Source organism: Sapajus apella, unplaced genomic scaffold, assembly GCF_009761245.1.
Source record: "Sapajus apella isolate SASKATOON/1434 unplaced genomic scaffold, GSC_monkey_1.0 scaffold2, whole genome shotgun sequence".
NCBI classification, from domain to species: domain Eukaryota; kingdom Metazoa; phylum Chordata; class Mammalia; order Primates; family Cebidae; genus Sapajus; species Sapajus apella.
Window position 1 is genome coordinate 51729865 of NW_022436942.1, and position 23082 is coordinate 51752946.

Below are 23082 nucleotides of genomic sequence, written 5' to 3' on the forward strand. Positions count from 1 at the left end.
CAGATTTCGTAACTTATTCACTATCATGAGAACAGCATGGAAAAAATTCACCCCTATTATTCAATTAGCTCCCACTGGGTCCCTTCCACAATATGTAGGGATTGTGGGAGCTACAATTCAAGATGAGATTTGGGTAGGTTCACAGCCAAACTATGTCACCTACTTCCCCCAGCCCCTGGCAATTACCATCCTAGTTTCTGCATCTATGGATTTGACTACTCTAGGCACTTCATATAACTGGACTCACACAATATTTGTGCTTTTGTAACTATCTTATTTCATTTAGCATAATGTCTTTAAGTTTTACCTATGTTGTAGCATGTGTCAGAATTTCCTTCCTTTTTACAGCTGAATAATATTCCATTGTGTAGATATACCGCATTTCATTTACAGGTATTGATCGACTTACGACCTATGCAACTTACGACCATTCGACTTTACAACCACAATCGCTAGCCACGACTGCTCCACGTCTGGCAGCGCAAACGTTGCCCAGCTGGGCATATGACAGTGCGGACCAGCTTCTGGAAGCACTACCATCTCCGCGTGCATATAGCCTACTCAACTTACAACCAAATCGTGCTACAACCGGTCTGTCGGAACCAATCGTGGTTGTAAGTCAAGCACTAGCTGTATTCATTTATTAGTTGATGGACATTTGAAATCCTTCCACCCTTTAGCTATTGTGAACAATGCTGCTATAAACATGGGTATAGGTTCAGGTGCTTTTCTAAATGAAGTATACCAAGCCATGAAAGATCAACAGGGTTTTTCTAAGCAGAAGACATTCCCAAGTGAGGGGAAGTGTGACGTGAGGAAGCACGGCTTGTTCAATGAAAGGTAGGAGGCCCCAGAAGGTGGCAATATGAAAGAGGATGAGTGATAAATGAGGTAAGAAATGTGGGTCAGGCCATTGAAGTTAAAAATACAAAAAAGAATAGAATATATTCACCACCTAGTTGTGTTGTGTCTTAATATTTTGCCCTATTTACTCATTTTTAAAGAAATATGGTATTATGAATACAATTTATCTTTCCTGCAAAATCACACATTATTTCATTCCCCTTCATAATGGCAACCATTTTCCTGAATTTTACATTTGTTTTTTCATGTTTTATAATTTTACAACATATATAAACCATACAATGTTTTTCATACCTTTAAACTTTATATAAGTGGCATCATACTCTGTATATATCCATTTCCAACTTGCTTTTTAAAATCGAAATTATATTATAGGGTTTTACTTATATTGTTTCATATTAATATTCCATAGTATGCATATTCTATACTGTATTTTTGTATCATTACAAACACTGCAACAAAAAACATTCTTGTACATTTTCCTTGTTTGTATGCGTATGACTTTAGGCTGTGGACCTAACAGCCTCAATTTACAAAGGCAAATTGCTCTCCAACTAAGTGGTTTTATCAATTTACATTCCAACAAATGGGGTTCAGTTGTTGCCATTCTGCCACAACCTTGACAACAGCGAGTATGGTCAGATGATTAAATTTAACAAGTTGATAAAATAGAACAGTAGTTAAGAACCCAGATTTTAGAGCCAAACCACTGGTGTTCAAATGCTGGCTTTACTGCTTACTAGTTGTATGGCTTCCGCCCTACTTTCCCTCTCTGGAAGAAGAAAGAGGTCGTAGTACCTAGTTCATGCACTCATTGCCAAGAATACATGTGGTAACATATGCAAAGCATTTGGAATAATATATAGTTAATGCTCAATAAAGCCTTTAGAATAATATACAGTGAGTGCTCAGTAAGTGTGAGCCCTGTTTTAACATTTTGAATTGGCCATTCAAGTCTTGTCTCCTGTGAATTTCCTATTCCTTTCCTTACCCTAGGACTTTTCATTTTGACTTGTAGGTATCCTTTAACTACTCTGAACAATAATCACTCATTTGTTGTTATATGTTGGAAATATCTTTTTTTAGTCTGTGGCTTGTCTTTTTAGTTTTTATGACATTTTTTTGTCAAGAAGTTTTAAATTGGAATCTAGTCAATGTATCATTCTTTGTATTCTTTTTTCTCTTGCTTAATCAATCCTCTTCAGTGCAGTCATACAGATATTATCCTATATTTTGTTTGTAAAAGTTTCTAAAGTTTGTTCTTCACATTTAGGATTTTAGGACTTGTTTCATGTAGAATTTAATTTTGTGACTTGTGTGAGGTAAGGGATTTTTTTCAATCACCTCTCTATATAAGAAACCAAATATTGTGGTATCATTAATGAATTTGTAAAGTCATTTTTGTCAGATTATTTCTATATATGAATAGGCCTGGTTTTAGGCTCTCTATTCCATTACTCTACTTTTTTTTGTTTTTGTCTCTTTTTTTTTTTTTTTTTTTTTGCCTACAACAAACTTTTCTTCCTTTCTTCCTTTCTTCCTTCCTGTCTTTTTGTTGTTGTTGCTTAGTTTTTGTTTTTGTTGTTTTCGTGACAAGATCTCATTCTACTGCCCAGGCTGGACTGCAGTGGCTTGATCATAGCTCACTGCAACCTCAAACTCTTAGTCTCAAGCAATCCTTCTGCCTTGGCCTCCTGAGGAGTTGGGACTACAGGTGCACTTCATCATGCCCAGCTAATTTTTTTTATTTTTGTAAGATATGAGATCTTGCTGTGTTGCTCAGGCTAGTCTGGAACTCCTGACCTCAAGTGATCCTCCTGCCTCAGCTTCCCGAGTAGCTGGGACCACAGGTGCATGCCACTGCACCTGCTAATTTTTTTTTTCTTTTGTAGAGACAGGATCTCCCTATGCTGCCCATGTTTTCACTGTCTTAATTATAATAGCTTTAACATTCATCTTGACATGCTAGATTATTTCATTACCACTTTGGTTGAACTAGGAATTCCCTTCTCTGCCTGGTTCCAGGTCCAAGTTGGCCAAGTTAAGACCTTGTGTGAGACTTCGGGATGTGGAAGTGAAGGAGAGTCCTTCACTTTTTGAAGCTCTTCACATTTAGATGGGTGATGGACACAGAAGTACCTAACACATTCTAACTTGCCCTTGCTCTCCTCTGCTTTGCATCCTGTTCCTCTTCCCAAATTCTGGTCTGGTAGCCTAAGACCTACTACCAGATATTTGGCTAACAGCCACAGAGGAGGTGGATTCACAAAAGCAATAGCTTCACACAACCTTCTCCATGAGCTTCCTCTGCAGTACAAATTCAGTAGCTGGATGTGTACTTGGCTTCTTAGATTTTTCTGTAAACTCTGACATGTCGACTTATGCCAGTGCTTTCAGAAGATGGTTTAGACTCTTCTCTGATCTCCCAGCTTCTCCTTCCAGATCTTCATCTCCCAGCTCCTCCCACAATTGGATAAGATCTGCTTCCTAAAATAAATCCCATGTCATAACACTCTTTGTGGCTCTAGTGCCTTGATTGAACCCTGACTGACATGTTTAATAGGTTAAAGTGAGCCTTCCTATCTTGGTCTTCTGCAAACTTGTTGGTCCTTTGCTCTTCCATATGATTCTTTTAAAATCATCTTATCAAGTATCCAAAAGAAAAAAAGAGTTTTGGTTTGAGTGGGATTGTTCTGAATTCATTAATTAATTAGGGGAGAACTAAATTTTTTTTTTTTTTTTGGTCAGGTATTTGCCATTTAATTTCATCAGCTCTTTTTTCTCTTTCCCTTTAGATTTTTTTAAAATTTATTTATTTTACTTTAGGTGCACACTATATCTGGCATTTCTCCCCATGCTATTGCTATCCCTCCCCACCCTCCTCTCCCTCCCCACCCCTCACTGTCCCTGCCCTACCCCACCCCAACTGCCCCCAGTATGTGATGTTCCTCTCTCTGAGTCCATGTGTTCTTGTTGTTCAACACCCACCTATGAGTGAGAACATATGGCGTTTGGCTTTCTGTTCTTGTGTCAGTTTGCTGAGAATGATGGTTTCCAGATTCATCCATGTCCCTCATTTTTTATGGCTGTGTAGTATTCCATGGTGTATATGTACCACATTTTCTTTGTCCAGTCTATCATTGATGGGCATTTGGGTTGGTTCCAGGTCTTTGCTATTGCACACAGGGCTGCAATGAACATATGTGCGCATGTGTCTTTATAGTAGAACAATTTATAGTTCTTTGGATATATACCCAGTAATGGGATTCCAGGGTCAAATGGAATTTCTATTTCTAGATCACCACACTGTCTTCCACAATGGTCAAACTAGTTTACACTCCCACCAACTGTGTAAGAGTATTCCTATTTCTCCACATACTCTCCAGCATCTGTTGTCTCCAGATTTTTAAAGGATCACCATTCTAACTGGTGTGAGATGATATCTCAATGTGGTTTTGATTTGTATTTCTCTAATGACCAGTGGTGATGAGCATTTTTTCATGTGTTTGTTGGCCTCATATATGTCTTATTTTGAAAAGTGTCTGTTCATATCCTTCGCCCACTTTTGAATGGGGTTGTTTGCTTTTTCTTGTATATCTATCTGTTTTAGTTCCTTGTAGATTCTGGATATTAGCCCTTTGTCAGATGGGTAGATTGCATTTTGAAAAGATCAACAAAATAGCCAGAATAAAAAAGAAAAGGGAAAAGAATCAAATAGATGCAATAAAAAATGATAAAGGGGATATCACCACTGATCCCACAGAAACACAAACTACCATCAGAGATTACTACAAACAGCTCTACTCACATAAACCAGTAAACCAGGAAGAAATGGATAAATTCCTAGACACCTGTACTCTACCAGGACAAAACCAGGAGGAAGTTGAAACCCAATAACAAGGGCTGAAGTAGAGGCAGCAATCAATAGTCTACCAACCAAAAAAAGTCCAAGTCCAGACGGATTCACAGCCAAATTCTACCAAACGTACAAACAGGAGCTGGTTCCATTCCTTCTGAAACTGTATCAAACAATACAAAAGGAGGGAATCCTCCCTAACTCATTTTATGAGACCAACATCATCCTGATACCAAAACCAGGCAGAGACTCACCAAAAAGAAAACTTCAGGCCAATATCCATGATGAACATCGACACAAAAATCTTCAATAAAATACTGGCAAACAGATGCAACAGCACATCAAGAAGTTTATCCATCATGACCAAATAGGCTTCATCCTGGGGATGCAAGGCTGGTTCAACATAAGCAAATCCATAAATGTAATCCATCACATAAACGGAAATAAAGACAAAAACCACATGATTATCTCAACAGAGGCAGAGAAGGCCTTCGATAAAATTCAACAGCCCTTCATGCTAAAAACTCTCACTAAACTAGGTATTAATGGAATGTATCATAAAATGATAAAAGGTATATATGACAAACCTACAGCCAATATCATACTGAACGGGCAAAAGCTGGAAGAATTCCCTTTGAAATCCAGCACTAGACAAGGATGCCCTCTCTCACCACTCCTATTCAACATAGTATTGGAAGTCCTAGCCAGAGCAATCAGGCAAGAAAAAGAAATAAAGGGTATTCACATAGGAAAGGAGGAAGTAAAACTGTCTCTATTTGCAGATAACATGATTGTATATCTAGAAGACCCCATCGTCTCAGCCCAAAATCTTCTCAAACTGATAAGCAACTTCAGCAAAGTCTCAGGATACAAAATCAATGTCCAATTTTTAAATAATATTTAATATTTTAAAAATTATTTATTGATGTTGATGGAGTATAAATTATCTTTATGCTAATATTGTGTTTAGTAATGTGTTGATTTTTCATGTTAGGTCCAATTGCTTGCCTGTATTTTATCTCAGACTCTATGAAGGTAGTCAATTTCTGTGAATAGTGATTGTTTTGTTTTTATATGCCTTCCTTTTCCTGTCTTACTGTTCAACTAGAATGCCCAAATAATGATTGGCTAGAAATAATAACTATAGGCATTTCATTTTGTTCCTCATATGAAAGGAAGTAACTCTAAATATTTACCACTAAATATGATGTTTGCTACAAGTTTCTGATAGACATATGAAGGAAATTTGCCTCAGTTTGTATCTCCTGATTTTTTTTAACATGAAAGAATATTAAATTTTCACAAATAATTTTTCTGCCTCTGTTGAAGTAATCATGTGCTTTTTCTCTTGTAATTTGTTAATGTGGTAAATTGTATTAATAGATTTTTCTAATATTAAATCATCCTTGCTTTCCTGGGAACTTAACCTAGTTATAGTGTATTACTATGCATTATATGGTATAGTATGTTTTTGTTTTTAAACAAAATATAGAGTGTTTTCATTTTTAAAGTTACCAATTTTGCTGAATTTTATTAGAATTTACAAATTTATATTTAGAAGTGAAGTTGGCTTACAATTTTTTTTTTTTTTTGAGACGAAATTTCATTCTTGTTGCCCAGGCTGGGGTGCAATGGCACGATCTCAGCTCACTGCAACCTCTGCCTCCCAGGTTCAAGTGATTCTCCTGCTTCAGCCTCCCAAGTAGCTAGGATTACAGGCATGTGCCACCATGTCCAGCTAATTTTGTAGTTTTAGTAGAGACAGGGTTTCTCTATGTTGGTCAGGCTGGTCTAGAACTCCCAACCTCAGGTGATCCACCTGCCTCGGCCTCCCAAAGTGCTGGGATTACAGGTGTGAGTCACTGTGCCCGGCCTAAAATTTTCTTTACTGTCCTTGTCTTATTTTGGATTCAAGTTTATGTCAGTCTAATAAAATGAACTTTGGGGTACTCCTTCATTTTGTAATCTTGTTATAGTCTCTGGAAGAGTTTATATAAGATTGGGATTATATAGTCCTTGAAACTTTGGTAAGAATCACCTGTAAAAAATTATCTGTGGCCAGGTGCAGTGGCTCACACCTGAAATCCCAGAACTTTGGGAGGCTGAGGCAGGAGGATCACTTAAGGTCAGGAGTTTTGAGACCAACCTGGCCAATATGGTGAAACCTCGTCTGTACTAAAAATACAAAAGTTAACCAGGCGTGGTGGTGGGTGCCTGTAATCCCAGCTACTTGGGAGGGTGAGGCAGGAGAATTGCTCGAACCCAGGAAGCAGAAGTTGCAGTAAGCCAAGGCTCTGTCTTAAAAAAAAATTATTTGTATGTGATTTCATAATATAGGTAGATATAATCATTGATGTAATATCTTTCAAGATCATGGAATTTAGGTTATTTCTTCTTAAGTTTATATTGATTATTGTTTTCTAGAAGTTAACCATTTTGCATGTCTTCTGAATTAATTGACACAAAGTCATACCTTATTGTCTCTTGTTACCTGTTTTAATTTCTCGTATATTTATGGTTATATTTCTTTCCAATTCACAATTTCAATATTGCTTTGAATATCTTTTGTATGTAACATCATGCTGAAACTGGCTGTAACAAAGCCCAGTTTTAAATAGTTTTAATAACCAATTCCTCCAATAACCCAGAGTTGTGCAGAGGAATAGAAACAGAAATACCACTAAAATGACTTCTCTATAACTGCTGTCTACTGTCCCTAATTCTTCCCTGGGGAGTCACATAGCCTCAAATGTGTACTTCTACAAACTCCTTAGAAATTGTTGCTCTTATGTAAATCCAAAGTGGCAGTGTTTTGTTCCCTCCATTCAAAAAACAAGAGACAATACATCTCCCTCCTGAAAGACAACTTTTGCAGCTTAAGGAGCCTCAGTTTTTCTGAAAGTTACTAAAACACCCTGTACTCCCTTTCTGATGATCTGTCCCGAGATGTCAGCATCTGGAACTGAGTCCTTTAGTCCACGTGTAGTCTGACCAACACGAGGAGAATGAGTCTCAGACTATCCTCTCACTGGACCATTCCCTTCACACTTCCTAAAATACATTTCCTGCTTGCTCATCACACTGTTGACTCATGTTAATTTTGCAGTCAACCAAACATTTGAGTCTTTTTCACATATGCTGTTGAGGAATCTTTATCCACAAGTACTAAAAGAAGACTCCATTATATAACTCCCTAGTCTACAGACTTCCAGAGAGAATGTAAAGCATGTTTGGGTCATGAGCAAAGCAATGAGAGAAAAAGTTGAGGGTGAAGTAGTTTTCACCCTCCTTCAATTTCAGACAGTAGTATCCTCAGCATTAGAGAGGAGTTCTTTCTTTATAAAGGAAGGCACATCAGCTGGGCTATACCATAGTCCAATTTCCAAGTACAGGGAAGGAAAAAGAATTCCCATTTACTGAGTACCGACTGGGTGCCAAGTCTATGTTAGGTGCTTTATGTGTGTTTATCTCAGTCTTCGTGCTGATAACAGCACTGGGTCAAGGTGCAATGTAAATAAAGAAGGATGCAAATAAATGTCAGGTAAAGTTATTCCCATCTTATGTATGAGGAAACAGAAATTCACAGCATGACTTGCCCCAAATGATACAACTAAAAAGTAATGAGGCCTTGTTCGACTTCTACACTCTCAGCCAGGAATGAATGAATGCAGGTAGCCGGGAGGCAGCAGACAACAAGGGCAATTGTGTGATGCTTTGTCATTTAATGAAGGACAGAATTTTCACCTACATTAACTCTTTTGTATCACCTGCTCCACCTACCATAAGAAGCTAATTCTCACAACAGCCTCTTATAGTAGGTGGAGCAGGTGATATAATCTTTATTTTACAGGTAAAGATAACAGGGCTCAGAGAATTGAGGGATCTACCCAAGGTCGCCCAGCTAGCCAGTGGTAGAGACACTTTGATCCTGGGCTTTCTGACAGCAAACACCTTTTTAGGCAGCAGGTATGGGACAAGGAGAACAGCAGGGACCTGGGGCAGGGAGTGACAGATCAACGTGAACACGGGGAAAGAAAGTCCAAAACCCCTCACCAGTTCACAATTTCAATATTGCTTTGAATATCTTTTGTATGTAACATCATGCTGAAGCTGGCTGTAACAAAGCCCAGTTTTAAATAGTTTTAATAACCAATTCTTCCAATAACCCAGAGTTGTGCGGAGGAATAGAAACAGAAATACCACTAAAATGACTTCTCTATAACTTCTGCCTACTGTCCCTAATTCTTCCCTGGGGAGCCATATAACCTCAAATGTGTACTTCTACAAACTCCTTAGAAATTGTTGCTCTAATGTAAATCCAAGAAAATGTAATACTATGCTATTTATTTTTTTTAAATCTTCTTAATCCTTCAAGATGCACAGAAGAAAGCAAGCCCAGTGTATTAGTCTGTTCTCATGCTGCTAACAAAAACATACCAGAGGCTGGGTAATTTATAAAGGAAAGAGGTTTAATGGACTTACAGTTCCACGTGGCTGGGGAGGCCTCACAATCACAGTCTAAGGTGAAGGAGAAGCAAAGTCACGGCTTACATGGTGGCGGGAAAGAGAGCGTGTGCAGAGGAGCTCCCCTTTATAAAACCATCAGATCTCGTGAGACTTATTCACTATCACGAGAACAGTGTGGGAAAGACCCGACCCCATGATTCAATTACCTCCCACAGGGTCCTTCCCACAACACACAGGAATTACGGGAGCTACAATTCAAGATGAGATTTAGGTGCGGACACAGCCAAAGCATATCACCCAGGTTGATGACAGAAGCAGCTGAGGTGCCTAGGACAGAACATATCACTGCATCTGCCCCAAGCATTTCTCCTGGAAATGCATCCAGGATAGCAAGGTGGTCTTGTGCTAGCAAGGACATTAGTGCAATAGATCCTTAGGCAGATGGAGGCTGTAAACCAGAGCCTGGTGAACTTACAGATCTTTGGTTTGTTTGGCAAAACCAGAATCTTAAAAAAAAAAAAACAAAAAAACCACTCTAATGAACAAATGTGTTCATCTTACAATCCGCTGAAGACATGTAGATTTAACATCAGTCAAGTAGCCTTAGAACAATCATTTTCCCAGCTATTTAAACTCCACTTAAGTCAAGCACCAGCTTATTCCAGGCCAGGCTTTGCCTGTTAATTAACAATTCAGCTGCTGGTTACTAGTTCCCACAGGGCCTCAAGTGAGACCAAATCCCTCCAGCTGGGAGGTCCTCTTTTTCTGCAGCACCACTAATTCAGAGCTATTGCCCATCCCAAGCCTGGGTGAGAAACTGTTCCTCTGAAGCCCCCTTAGTTGTTCCAGGGATCCTAGAGCCCTCAACATTCAAGCCAGCATTCATTACCTGTCAACAGGTGGTAGATATGTAGTTTTATGGCTGTACCCAAGTTCCTCTGAGTTTTGTTTTTTCAACCAAGACCTTCAGAAATCCATACTTCCTACAGAGGATTTAAGAAATAGAAAAAAATGAAATTAAAATAAAAAGACAAAAGACATTAAGAAATTAGAAGCAGAAGCAAAACTTCTCCAGTATTTTCCAAGCCTGGTTGTGGATCAAATTCACCCAAGTACCTTAAAAGAATATGCAGATACAGAAAGGAATCTGCAGCAGAGGACCACGTTAAACATTACTAGAATGCCATTAGCAAAATGCAGACTCTGGTTAAAAAAAAAAAAAAAGAAAAAAAGAGAGAGAGAGAGAAAGAGATGAAGGAAGATGAAGAAAGAACTTGTACATTAAAAGAGACTTAAGAAACATAACAGCCAATGCAATATTTGAACTTAATTGATTCCCATTTCATTTATTTTTTAGTTTTAGTTTTTATTTTATTTATTTAATTTTTTTGATATGGAGTCTTGCGCTGTTGCCCAGGCTGGAGTACAGTGGTGGCATCTCTGCTCACTGCAACCTCTGCCTCCTGGGTTCAAGTGATTCTCCTACCTCGGCCTTTTGAATAGCAGGGATTGCAGACACACGTCGCCACATCCAGCTAATTTTTGTATTTTTAGTAAAGACAGTGTTTCACCATGTTGACCAGGCTGGTGTCGATCTCCTGAACCTGTGATCTACCTTGGCCTTCCAAAGTGCTGGGATTACAGGCATGAGCCACCATGCCCGGCCTTGATTCCCATTTCAAACAAACACAAGGTAAAAACAGACAAATGAAAAAAGAAAATTTGGGACATTTTGGAGACAGTTAAAATTTTGAACACTGGCTATATGATGATATTGAAGCCTTCTTATTTCTGTTTAGATGTAATAATGGTATCATGATTATATTTTGAAAATATTTCATATCTTGTAGAGATATGTACTGAAATATTTTTGGCTAAAATGATGCGTCTAGGAATTGCTTCAAATATGGAGGAGAGTGATTAAAAATCCAGATGAAGCATGAATGGCCATTAGTCGAAGCTTTTTACAGCTGGATGTTAGTTTCGTGGAGGAAAGTGGGGTTCATTATACTTTTTGTTCTACTTCAGTATATGTTTGAAATTTTCCATAATAAAAGTTTAATCTCCCTAGATTTGTGAACTATTTTATTTCTTTTTTCCTCATCCCTTAACACATCTATATACACAGAACTTCCTGTGTAAAATGTGTATTCAGTGTTTATTCCCCAGAGGAGAAGAAGGAAGTAAGACTAGGGTATTTTTGAACTATGTACTAATACAACTGGTTTCAGACCCTTTAATGTGATCTGTACTCATTCTAGACTGAGCCACATAGAAGACCTGTTACTGAGTCAGATCAGCGCGGTTACCTCTAAAAGATGAAAAGACTAAACTAAGTCTTTTTTTTTCTTCTGTGGAAGTACACATGTGTGTTTGCGTGTGTACATGTATGAATGGCTGTCATGTACCTTCGTGCAAGCTGTGCACTGCACAAGGTTGTCGCATCTAAGGGAGCACACTTCACCTCATCAACACATTGTAGATCTATATATTTATTGTGACAACAGTCTTGTAAGTGGCAGTAAAATGTCTTCTTCTAACAAAATTGGTATTTTTGATAACTTTCCAAAAGATGGAAGCAACAATATCTTAAAGTAGGGGCTTCTATTTTAATTATATGCATATGGTATAGGCTAGCAGTGGACCTGAACTGACTGTCTTGCCTGAGTTTGAATCCCTTCCCCAAACTCACTCACTGACAGTATAACCTTTAATAGCCCTGAGTTCAAGTTTCTTCATCTGTAAAATGGGATGATAATATTTTCTACCCTGAGAGGACTGTTCAGAGCATTAAATGCACATAAACAGTATCTGGCCTGCCCATGGGAAGTCTTCGGAAAGTGTTAGAGATTAGCTATTACCATTTCTGTTCACTCACATCAAATTTTATAGGTGTAAGTGTATGTATGTATGTTGCATTATTCATAAACTCAACTAATAAATTTTGCAGTGGACTGAAGAAAGACTGTCTCCACTATTTTACGAGTTCAAACTATTTTAAAAACAGGAGTTTTCCCTATCAGTTCTGAAAAATGCAAGAAAGCTCAAACTCCAGGTAAGCAGCCAGGGTTTCTAAGCCTCTGTGCGCACAGAAGTTGTGTGCATATGCTAATGAGAAACCCTTTGAAGAAAAATGCTGGGGTTTTTCCATTGCCCTAACTACTTGGTTCCGTAAGCCTGTCGCGATGGGAAAAGACCCAGTGGGAGCTGCCAGCCACAAAAGGGGTTTTATCCCACAGGCAGAATAGAGTAAAAATGCCTCAGGAGGTTAAAAGTCAATTTTTAAAAGGAAAGAACACAGAGTATGCTTTTAACTTGATGTTAAAAATAAACTCAGTGAGAGAGTGCGTTTCCCACCCTCTCCGCTGTCCGTCCGTCCCCTGCGCTGCCCTAAAGGAAAGAAAGAGTGCTGTTTCATTTTTATTCTTCTCACGCGCTTTTCTTTCATTATTATTGTTTTAGTCTTAGCCAAACTTGGTTTTCTGTTCACAAAACAAGTTGCATTTTTTTCTTAAAAATTCCTCGGGGATCCCCAAGAAGAAAGACGGATTATCAATCAGAAGTAGCCCGTGTCAGGATGAGTAAAAGATTCTCACCAACATAAGCAACGTGGAGCCCTTACGGCGTCCCTCGTGCCCAGAAAGTATCTGCAGGGGACATTGTTGAGGCAAGACGGCCTTTCATTGAATGCTTTTTCATATTGGGGTTTAAGTACAGCCCCTTCCTGAGGCATGACTAGACGTAGAAACACTACTTAGCTGAGTTGGTTTCAATACATTCCATTAAGCAGCCACAAAATTCCAGTAGATCGGATGTGCCAGTTTTTGTTCATGGAAAAGCAAATCTGTGTAGCAGAAAAGCTGCCAGCTGGAGTAGATAATCTTGATTTCTTATTGTATATACGCAGATGGCAGAGTGATTTCAAGACCCCAGGGGGAGCCAAAGTTGTTGAAGGACAAGGAGACCCAGGCCTGCGCACAGTACTACAATTTCGCTGGCGGAAACTGTAAGACATGAAGGGGTGGCTGAGGGCTTGAGACCTTGTTTACTTAAAAATATGTTTTTTTTTTTTTTTAAAAAAGAGAAAGAAAGACAGCCCTTAGGCAATATAAGATAAAGGAAAAAGCAGCAAAAAATCATTTTAAGAATTAAAATTCTGCCAGCATTGTGGCAAACACCTGTAATCCCACCACTTTGGGAGGCGGAGTCAGGAGGATCACTTGAGCCCAGGAGTACGCAATATGGTGAAACCCCATCTCTACAAAGATACAAAAATTAGCCGAACATGGTGGCGTGCACCTGTAGTACCAGATACTATGAGCGGGTGGAGGCTGAGTAGGGAGGATAGCTTGATCCGGGCAGAGAGAGACCCTGAAGAAATCAAGAAAGAAAGAATGAGAGAAAGAGGAAGGAAGGAAAGAAGAGAGGAAGGGAGGAAGGGAAGGAGGGAGGGAGGGAAGGAAAGAAAGAGGGGAAAAGGAAAGGAAAGAAGGAAAGAAAGAAAGGAAAAGTTCTAGCTGGATGCGGTGGTTTGTGCCTATAGTCCAGCTATTGGGCAGGCTGAAGCAAGAGGATTGCTGGAGCCCAGGAGTTTGAGGCCAACCTGGGCAAAGAGCAAGACCCCATCTCTTTAAAAACTTAGAAAATAAAGTTCTAGTCTAGGGCTGACCTCTAACTTGCAGCACGACCTCAGTTCACTGATTTTCTTCCCTACTATTTCTTTTTCACAAAATGAGATCCCTCTCTTCTTAGGTATATTCTTTAACAAGAATACATAATTGATAAATAATATAATTGATAACAAAATATTACATTTGAGTGCTTAAAAAGTGAAAATCACAGTACAAATGCATGCTTAAACACTGTTGAAATTTAATGAAGTGATTTCGACACACGTCTAGAAAGTTAGAAGGGAAATTTTGTTACTAAAGGTTGATTTTGAGCCAATTGTTTTCCAGTTCTCATGAAAGTGAAGCACTCTAGTACAAAAGCATGCCTGCGGACTCTAGCACCTCACCCAATATGGCTTGACAAATGAGTAAAGGAAGAATGCCAAGATTTCCAGCCTGCAAAGCTTCACCTCTAGGGAATCTATGGCCTTCTTGCAAGGGATCTTCTAGTTTATAAGCTCACCAGCATAATCTGAAAGCCAGTGAAAATGCTATTTTCACCATATGTATATGCCACCATTTTCAAATGTATGTAGATGGGTTGTGACTAATAAAATACAATGAACAAATTATAAATTCATCATTTGTATATGTATTATTAAAATAGACTCATTTAAAACATTACTAAAATTGAGTCAATTGTCAACATCTATTTCTTGATCAACCAATTTTAAAATTACAACTTCTTCCAGCTAGGAACTCTGGAGTTTAATATACTACAGCTTTTTGCCATCAATTGATCTCTACTGGATTAGTTCATTCTAGAAAGTCATGGAACATTGATACTTTGAGTTACTTGAGTGCCAGTAACTCCAAGTGCTTTATTAAAGGAAAGCCAGGAATCAAGTATAAGATTAAAAACATTTGAGTCAGTAACTAGTTATTTACTTATTTGCATTGTCCTGGGAGGATTAAGGATGGCTTACCAAGATGCATACATTTCAGCAAGATACAATCAGTTAAATAAAAGTGATGGGAGAAAAAGATAGGATAGAGAAATGAGTGGCAGGGCTGTGGTTAGGACATGAAAGGCATTCTGTGAATCCCACATTCTTCTAAGTGCTGGCCTATTTGTCTCTGCCCTTTGTAAGCAGCCAAAGGGAAGAGGATACCATTATTAGATATATAACTTATATTATCTATTAATAAATATACATCAGTGTCTCACAAAAAGCCCACCTCTTTCTGCTGGAAAGATGAGAGAAACTTCAAGAAATAGCAGCATCCCCAACGACATACCAGTTGCAACAGATCAAAAACAGTTTTAGCCCATGTCCTCATGCCAAAGCCAGATTCAGTAACTAATTTTTTACAGATTTTCTCTAATGATGAAAAAGAACTTTCCAACACTCAGTGAAAATGATCTTTTCCCTCTTTGTTAAGTGGGAAAACAGAGGCAGGGGAGTGAATTGCTTTCACTTTATACACCAGGTCAATTGCTAAGATAAAAGTAGAAATGATTTGTCCTAGCTAGATGTAATTACCTTCAGATGTGCATTTGCAGATTATGTTATGATTATGAAGTGCCCTTAAGAACTCCTTAATGGTGTCATGGTGACCTTTTACTCCATTTCATTTTCTCTTCCAACCCCTTGTTGCAATTTTCCTCACTCTGGCTCTTATCCTCTTGCCTTGGTCACCACTGAGAACTCAGGAATGTAGAAAACAGATGCTTTCTACAAGGCAGAGGGCCAGGGGAAGCCATCACAGAGATGGATGAAATGGCAGAGCTGGAACACTGGGGCATGCACTGTGGTGATGGCCTGGAATGAGTTTCTGAATTGAGGCTGTGCCTCCAGCACATCACTGCTGATCAAGAGGTCCAGAAACATGTCTCTGCAACTTACGCTTTCACAGCACCAGCAAATCACCAGGCCATTTAATAATTGATGAAGCAAATATGCACTGAGTATCTTCCAAGGGACCAGGTGCTGAGCCTATGCTAGGAAATCAAAGGCAAAAAAGGCACAGGTGTGTCCCCATAGAAACTGCAGCTTAGCTGGAAGTCTCCATCACACAGGAATTTTAATATGGCATACACACGTTGCTTCTGATATCAAATTCTTGAGTCCTACTCCCACTTTTCCTATGTCAGTGAGTCAAACTCTTGGCTCTTCGGTTTTATCATCTGTAAAATGGAGATAGCAACTACCTTCCAGAAAAAGAGGCTCGGACAGTGCTAGGCGCAGCTCCCACGCCCAGACCACTGCTTCTCCTGGGATCCTTATCTCTGTAAGAATGACCAAGATTTACTGTGCTGATGCTATTCCAGGCACTATTCAATGTATTTGAAGTGTTGGCTCATTTTCCCTTTATCATAGCCCTATACCAAGGGTATCACTATTATTTCCATTTCACACATCTGAGGAACAGTGACCCAGTGCCTGGCCCCAGGTTCTCAGAGCGGCAGTGTAGATCAATGGTTAAGGGGACACAGTCTGGGGCCAAACTACCTAGACCTGGCAACTTAGAAGTTGTCAGACTTTAGAAAAAGTAATTAACTTCTCTGGGCCTTTCTTCTACCTATTTTCTCTCAATTTGTTCCCCATCTTTACTGCGACTTCTGCAGACTGCATTTTCCCAGGCTCCCGCCAGTGAGTGTCTGGTTAGTTCAGCCAATGGTATGCAGTGGTGGAGCTTAGCAGGTAGGAGAAGGGAAGGTCAGGGTACATCCAAGTGGTAGCAGGTATCAGTGACAGAGCAGGGACACCATCATCGTGGACAAACACTGGGTACTGTTCAGGGTGGCTGTACGGTGGGTGCACCTCCTCCAGAGCTCCAGTTCCTGCTGGGCAGTCCCAGTGCCTCACCTCTGGCGACATCCCCACTTCCCTCTGTCCCTCCAACCTGCAGCAGCAACTTCTTACTGGTTCTCGCGTTGGATTGTGTTGCACCCTCTAGTTGTTTTTTCTGCTCTTGTAGCAGCCCTGGAGTCAAAGTCCTGTGTCAAACTTCCTCTGGTGAACTGCTAGAGTGACAGATGCACTGTGCTTCAACAGTCTCATGTACCAAGTGGAAATAATAATTGTGTCTACCTCATAGGGTTTTTGCAAGATTAAATGAGTTAATAAAGTGCTTGGGACAAAGCATGGCACACAGAGTGACAACTATTCCAGAACACACAGCCAAGTCACCAAAGTCCCTTTCTAGAACTCAGAGAGGAAATCCCCAAAGCCTTTGAGGATGAATAAGAGTCAAGCAGCCGCAGAGAGATGGAAGGACATTCTGGCTGCCTTAGTCCCTTTGTGTTGCTATAAAGAAACACCTGAGGCTGGGTAATTTATAAAGAAAAGAGATTTCTTTGGCTGATTGTTCTGCAGGTTGTATAGGAAGCGTGGTGCCAGCATCTGCTTCTGGTGAGGTCTTCAGGCTGCTTCCACTCGTGGCAGAAAGTGAATGGGAGCTGGTGTGTGCAGAGATCACATATTGAGAGGGGAAGGAAGCAAGCAGAGAAGCAGGAGCCAGACTCTTCTTAACAACCAGACCTTGTGGGACCTAAGAGTGAGAACTCACTGATTGCCATAAGAATGGCACCATGCCATTCATGAGCCATCCGCCCTCATGACCAAATACCTCCCATGAGGCCCCACCTTCAACACTGGCGGTCAGATTTCAACATGTGATTCAAAGGAGATAAGTATCCAAACTGTATCACAGGCAAAGGGATCAGACAACTAAGTAGCCAAGAGGTGAGAGAGAGGAGGGGGCCTTCCAGGAGCGAGGAAGCAGAAGCAGCGCAGGAAGACTGGGGCATGTGGACAGAGCAAGGGGATGGGATGGAGTCAGGGAGAAGGATGAGGCTGGAGAGTACAGAGCTCAGAGTGTGCCTTTTCAGGCATATTGGAGTTCAGATTTTGCCCTGAGGACAATGGGGAACCATTGGAGCATTTTACTGAAGTGACACAATGGAATTTATCTTTTAGAGTGATTTCTTTGGCTGCAATATGGAAAATAGACAGGGTGGAAAGGAGAGAAGAGAGAGCAGCAGGAAGAGTTGTTAGGAAGCCATTGTGAGTGTCTAGGCAAGAGATAATAGCTTGTACTAGAGTAGTGACCCGGGAGAAAAAAAAAATGGAAAGGCTCAAGTTATTCGGGAGGTAAAAGGAACTGGATTGGCATTGGATTGGATATGGGAGGCAGGGGAGAAGATGACATCAAAAATGATGGTCCAGTTTGTGACTTGGGTAAATGTACAACAGCAAGCAGCACAGCCGAGCAGTTAGAAGTGTGAACTCCAGTTTCAACAGCCTGCATTCAAAGTCTGGCTCTGTCCACAGCTAGCTGTTCAACCCTGGGCAAGGCACCGATTCACTGGGTGCCTCAGAGTGTAAGGAGGGGATAATAATTGTATCTTCTGTATAGGGCTCTGGAAAAGGTTAAATGAGGTAAAGTATGTCAAATGCTTGGAACGGGGCCTGGAATATCACAAGCGCAGTAAATCTTGGCCACTATTACAGAGACAAGATCTCAGGAGCAGGCACAGTCTGTGAAGGTGGGAGCATCATGAGCTCAGTTCAGACACACTGAGTTTGAGACATTTAGGAAACCACAGAACAAGTTCTGGGCTGGAGATGTAGATTTCATTCGACAGCTGCCAGCAGTAGAGATGGTAATTGAAGCCATGGGAATGGATGCGATTGTCCAGGGACTGTAGGTAAAATGAGAATAGATAAGTGCCAAAGGGCACAGCCTGGGAATGTCAACATTTAAGTGACAATTTCAGAAAGAGAAGCCAGGGAGAAAACCAGAGAAAAGCAGTTGGAGAAGCAAGAAGGCAGCCAGCAGTGGTCCTGGTACAGCTGTGATGGGAAGACAATGACAAAACGGCAGGAACTGGAGCCGAGGGTTATTGGCGTAGCTTGGGCTCTCCTCGCATCATTCTCTCCAGCTGGGAGTCGTGCGGCAGGAGCAAGAAGCCTGTCTCGGCGCACGTATAAAAGAGCAAGCTCCAAACACCCACGTCTGATCTGTGCTGACCTACAAGCATGAGATGGCCCATCTTGGCGACTGGAAATGACACCATTCAATTTTTCTGGCCACTATGTTGCACCCCTGATTTTTTCCTTCATATGACAGGCTTCACTCCTACTGAGTCCAAACAACTGCTACGGTTGAGAACAAGTGTGAATCCGGCACCCATCTTCTCCTAGAAATAAGGTGATGTGTCGGTTCCTCGTCTCCTTTCCAATGTACACAAACCCCTCTGAGTACTTGCAACTTCAATTTTTTGTTGTTGTTGTTATAGACACTGATTCCAGAAGAGTGTTCCATATGCTATGTTTTTAAAAATTCATTTTAATTTTAATTGTTAAGACAGAATCTCACTCTGTCACCCAGGCTGGAGTGCAGTACCACAATCTCAGCTCACTGCAATTTCACCATGTTGCCCAGGCTGGTCTTGAACTCCTGACCTCGAATGATCCACCCGCCTCAGTCTCCCAAAGTGCTGGGATTACAAGCATGAGGCACCGCACCCAGCCCATATGCTAAATTTATTAGAACCCCAAACCTGGCCAAAGGCTTTACTTCTAAGATTCTGGTGGCAATGCCAGCATACAGTGGGCTCAGGTGAGGTCTTCCGATACCAGGAGGATTACTCTAATTCAATGCAGAAATGTTGTGAAACCATTTTATATTCTGTCTAGCACAAGCAAGTGGGGGTTGTTATTTTTATAATCATCACAAAAGCCTTGGACTACATAATTTGGGAAAGTGGTGATAAAAGAGTGCTTCTCCCTTGAATTCTACCACCCCCAAGCTTTCATTAGCATTCAATTAATTTTCTTAGAAAAGTTCAGCATGAAACTCTCTGTAGAGCTTTGGCACAGTAGTATCTATGCATTTGGAATGACACAGTAATTTCTTATCCTAGGAAAAAAAAAAAACTACTCTGGCAAAATGAATCTTTGAGCCTAAGATGAATTTGTCCTATTTCTCATTCCTCTTTTCTCAAGGTTATTGGGTTGCTGAACTCCCACGAACCAAAAAGAAAACACTAAGTGGTATCCAAACCAGCCTGGAAGGAGCAGTGAGAAAAGCCAGAACCAAGGCTGATCAGCCTGAATGCTGGTAAATGTTATCAAGGTAACAACTTCTCATGTATCAGTATGTGACCAATAAAAAGGGAGTGTGCTTGATTAACAAAAAGAACCTCCATGAAAAATAAGGCATATTAGCATGATGACTTTATTATACAGCAATAACATAAATGGCAATCCACTCTCGTAGAATATTTGTGTTGAAATTAGGAAATAGCAGCAGATTCAAACACAAGAGCTAATGGAAGCCCTAAATATAGATGATATTCCATCTGGCTGCCAAGAGCCTGCCTCAGCACATTAACCAGAAGACCAAACCAGAGAAGGGAAATAGCTTTTAAAAAGTGCAAAAGAGAAAAGAGATTCACTTAGAATTTTATCTGGTAAAAAAACATCTAGTCATAGGATGAGGAGTCATCTGTTTCATGGACTATTTCTGACTCAGATGTTAATTCGGATGCTGTCTTTAAATACATGGAGAGAAGAGAGAAATTTTCTCCCTTTATTTAGATTTGAAAGAGCTTTGTTGAAGCAGGTAGCTCACAGCTGGTAAGTGGCATTCAGTTGTTTAAAATAATTTCTACAATTTGGCTTTCATATTTGATACATTTGTGCAATAAACAGAGCTGTGTTTTGATTCCTCCAAAACCATTTTAAACTCTAGCACCGTGGGGACCATGTACCCTTAGCATTGTGCAAGAGTCATACTTTGCACTAGAGGAACAGCAAGCCTGTGTTTACAAAACATTTTTTTTTCCAGTTTCAGTTTTGCTTATCAACAAAGTGGGTATTTCTCGAGTCAAAATTTCTCCTTTGTTTATGGTTGGAGATCTTGACCCTGATGAAAAAACAAAAATCCACTGATGAGTACAGAAAATCACCACCATGCAGAAGTCTCTCTTTATGACAGTCCTATGGCACACAAAGCCATCATGATTGCCAATGTCCTCACAGAAAGTCAACAACAGCTATTTGCAGTTGACCCAGCTCCTCTGTTTAGGAGATTTTTTGTAGCATGAATAGATTATAGGGTTTGCAAAATGTGCATTTATGGTTGACCCTTACGCTTCTCAGAATCTGTTTGGAGTATTGAGGCATGCTATCCTGGGTGTGTTGATTTTTCTCTGTGCAAACTCTGCTGTAAACCAAGGACAATCAACAGGATGAAGAAAGTTTAATTCAGGACCCTGGCTGATAGAGATTACCTCTGGGTGCGAGGTCAGGGGTGCTTTAGTCCTCCTTGTTAGAATCTCCAGGGAGACCCTAGCTCCCAAATATTAATCAGATCTGTAGAACCCTGCTCAAAACCTTCCAGTGACTCTGAATTACTCTTAAATAAAACTCCTTACCCTAGCTTACAACACACTACGCAATCTGACCCCTGTTCAGACCTTACCAAACCTATTATGGGCTGTTTACCCTCAGGCCTCTCACCTTGGCTTACAGAAGGCTGCCTTCTCCTTCTGTCTTCACATGACCTTTCCTGTGTGTGTAACTGTGTGTAACTCTGTGTGTAACTCTCTTCTTAGAAGAACACCAGTCTTACTGGATGAGGGCCTACCCAGAGGACCTCTTTTTGCCTTAATTACCTCCTTAAAGGCCCCATATTCAAAGACAGTCACATCCTGAGGTACTAAGAGTTGGAACTTCAACATATGAATTTTGGGGGGCTATAATTTGCCTATTCTGCACATTTCATACAAATGGAATCAAACAAAATGCGACCCATCGATTCTGCCTTCTTTCACTTAGCACAGTGCTTTCAAAGTTCATCCAAGTGGTAGCCAGTATCAGTGACAGAGCAGGAGCACCATCCTCTTGGACAAACACTGCCATTTCAAGTCCCAGCTCCCTTTCTAACCTATGCATTTCAAGGAAATCACTTTCCTTCTAATAACAAGCAGGCAGAAAGAGCTGACAGTAAAACACAGACAAGAGAGCTCGGGCAGAGAAGGTGGGGGGAAATCTCTTGGGTAACTGCCAAACTTCACACTTGTACAATGGACTCCCCGTAAAACAATGAGCCCTAATAAGCACATTCCTTTCCCTTTAGGTGCACTAAGATAGGGAAGCTAAAAGCAGACTGGATATGCCTGCAGCTGCAAAAAAAATGTATAGGAACAAACACAAAATAAGCAAGACAAAGAAACACAGAAATATTCTGAGCATGTGATAAGCTCTCCTGCCCTAAACCCTTAAACACTCTCCGTCTGTAAGAGAGAGTGCCCCTAACCTAACTCAGCCAGTAGCCCCTCTCAGGTTTATTCTCCAAAATAAACCTGTCTTTAACTGTTAAGCTCCTTTTCATGTTTCTTTCTTCCTTCTTCAACTCTTACTATCAGTACTTTATTCTTTTTTATGACTGAATAGTATTTCAGTATATGGGTCTATCACATTTTATTTATCCATTCCTCAGCTAACAGAGATTTGGATGGTATCCACTTTTTGCCTGTTATAAAAAACGTTGTGATAAACATTTTTGTACAGTTTGTGTATGAACATATGTCTTCAGTTATCTTGAGTATAAACCTAGGAATGGAACATTCTGGGTCATAAACACACATAACTTTGTGTTTCCCTTTTCAAAGGCCCACGAAACTGCTTTCTCCAGCAGCTGCATCATTTTATATTCCCACCACCAATATACGAGGGCAGGGCATGTTTCTAGAGATTAGATAATCACAAACAAAGGGCACTGTCCTTTATAGCATGCTGAAGGTCAAAAGAGAGAGGAAGAGATGTTTGATTAAGGAAGAGATGTTGTATTAGGAATATGAAGGGTTCACAAAGCTGCTTGCTCATTTTCAGCCATCTTTGTCATGGCATTATGTATTTCACATTTTCACCACATCTTCAGTCTTCACACGAATAGCCTGGGTCTCAAGGCCATCTTTTCCCAACCACTATAAGCACCTTCAAGACAGCATTCAATATGTGTCATTTTATTTTCTATGCAGTAGGGAAAATTAGGCCTTGCTTTGCCCACTCACCTTTATTCTTGGAAATACACTTTTCAAAAAGTAGGAAGTTCAGTCTTGCTTTAAACCACCAAGCTGCCTGAATGGATTTCATCCATTATTTCAGGTTTTATTTTAAACTCTGCTTTTAACAGGCACAGAAACAATGCATATTTTAAACTTTTGACTCAGGCAAATTTTTTATGTCCAAAAGACTCTCTTGGAAGTTA

General features: G+C 40.2%; 1 long non-coding RNA gene across 1 annotated transcript in view; it reads right to left on the reverse strand.

Moving 5' to 3' along the window:
* Nucleotides 1–23082, reverse strand: part of LOC116564520 — a 47013-nt gene that overhangs the window by 14995 nt on the left and 8936 nt on the right. The window contains exon 2 of the long non-coding RNA XR_004274938.1: nt 10077–10170. This is a non-coding gene — a long non-coding RNA (uncharacterized LOC116564520). The remainder of the gene's footprint in view (nt 1–10076; nt 10171–23082) is intronic.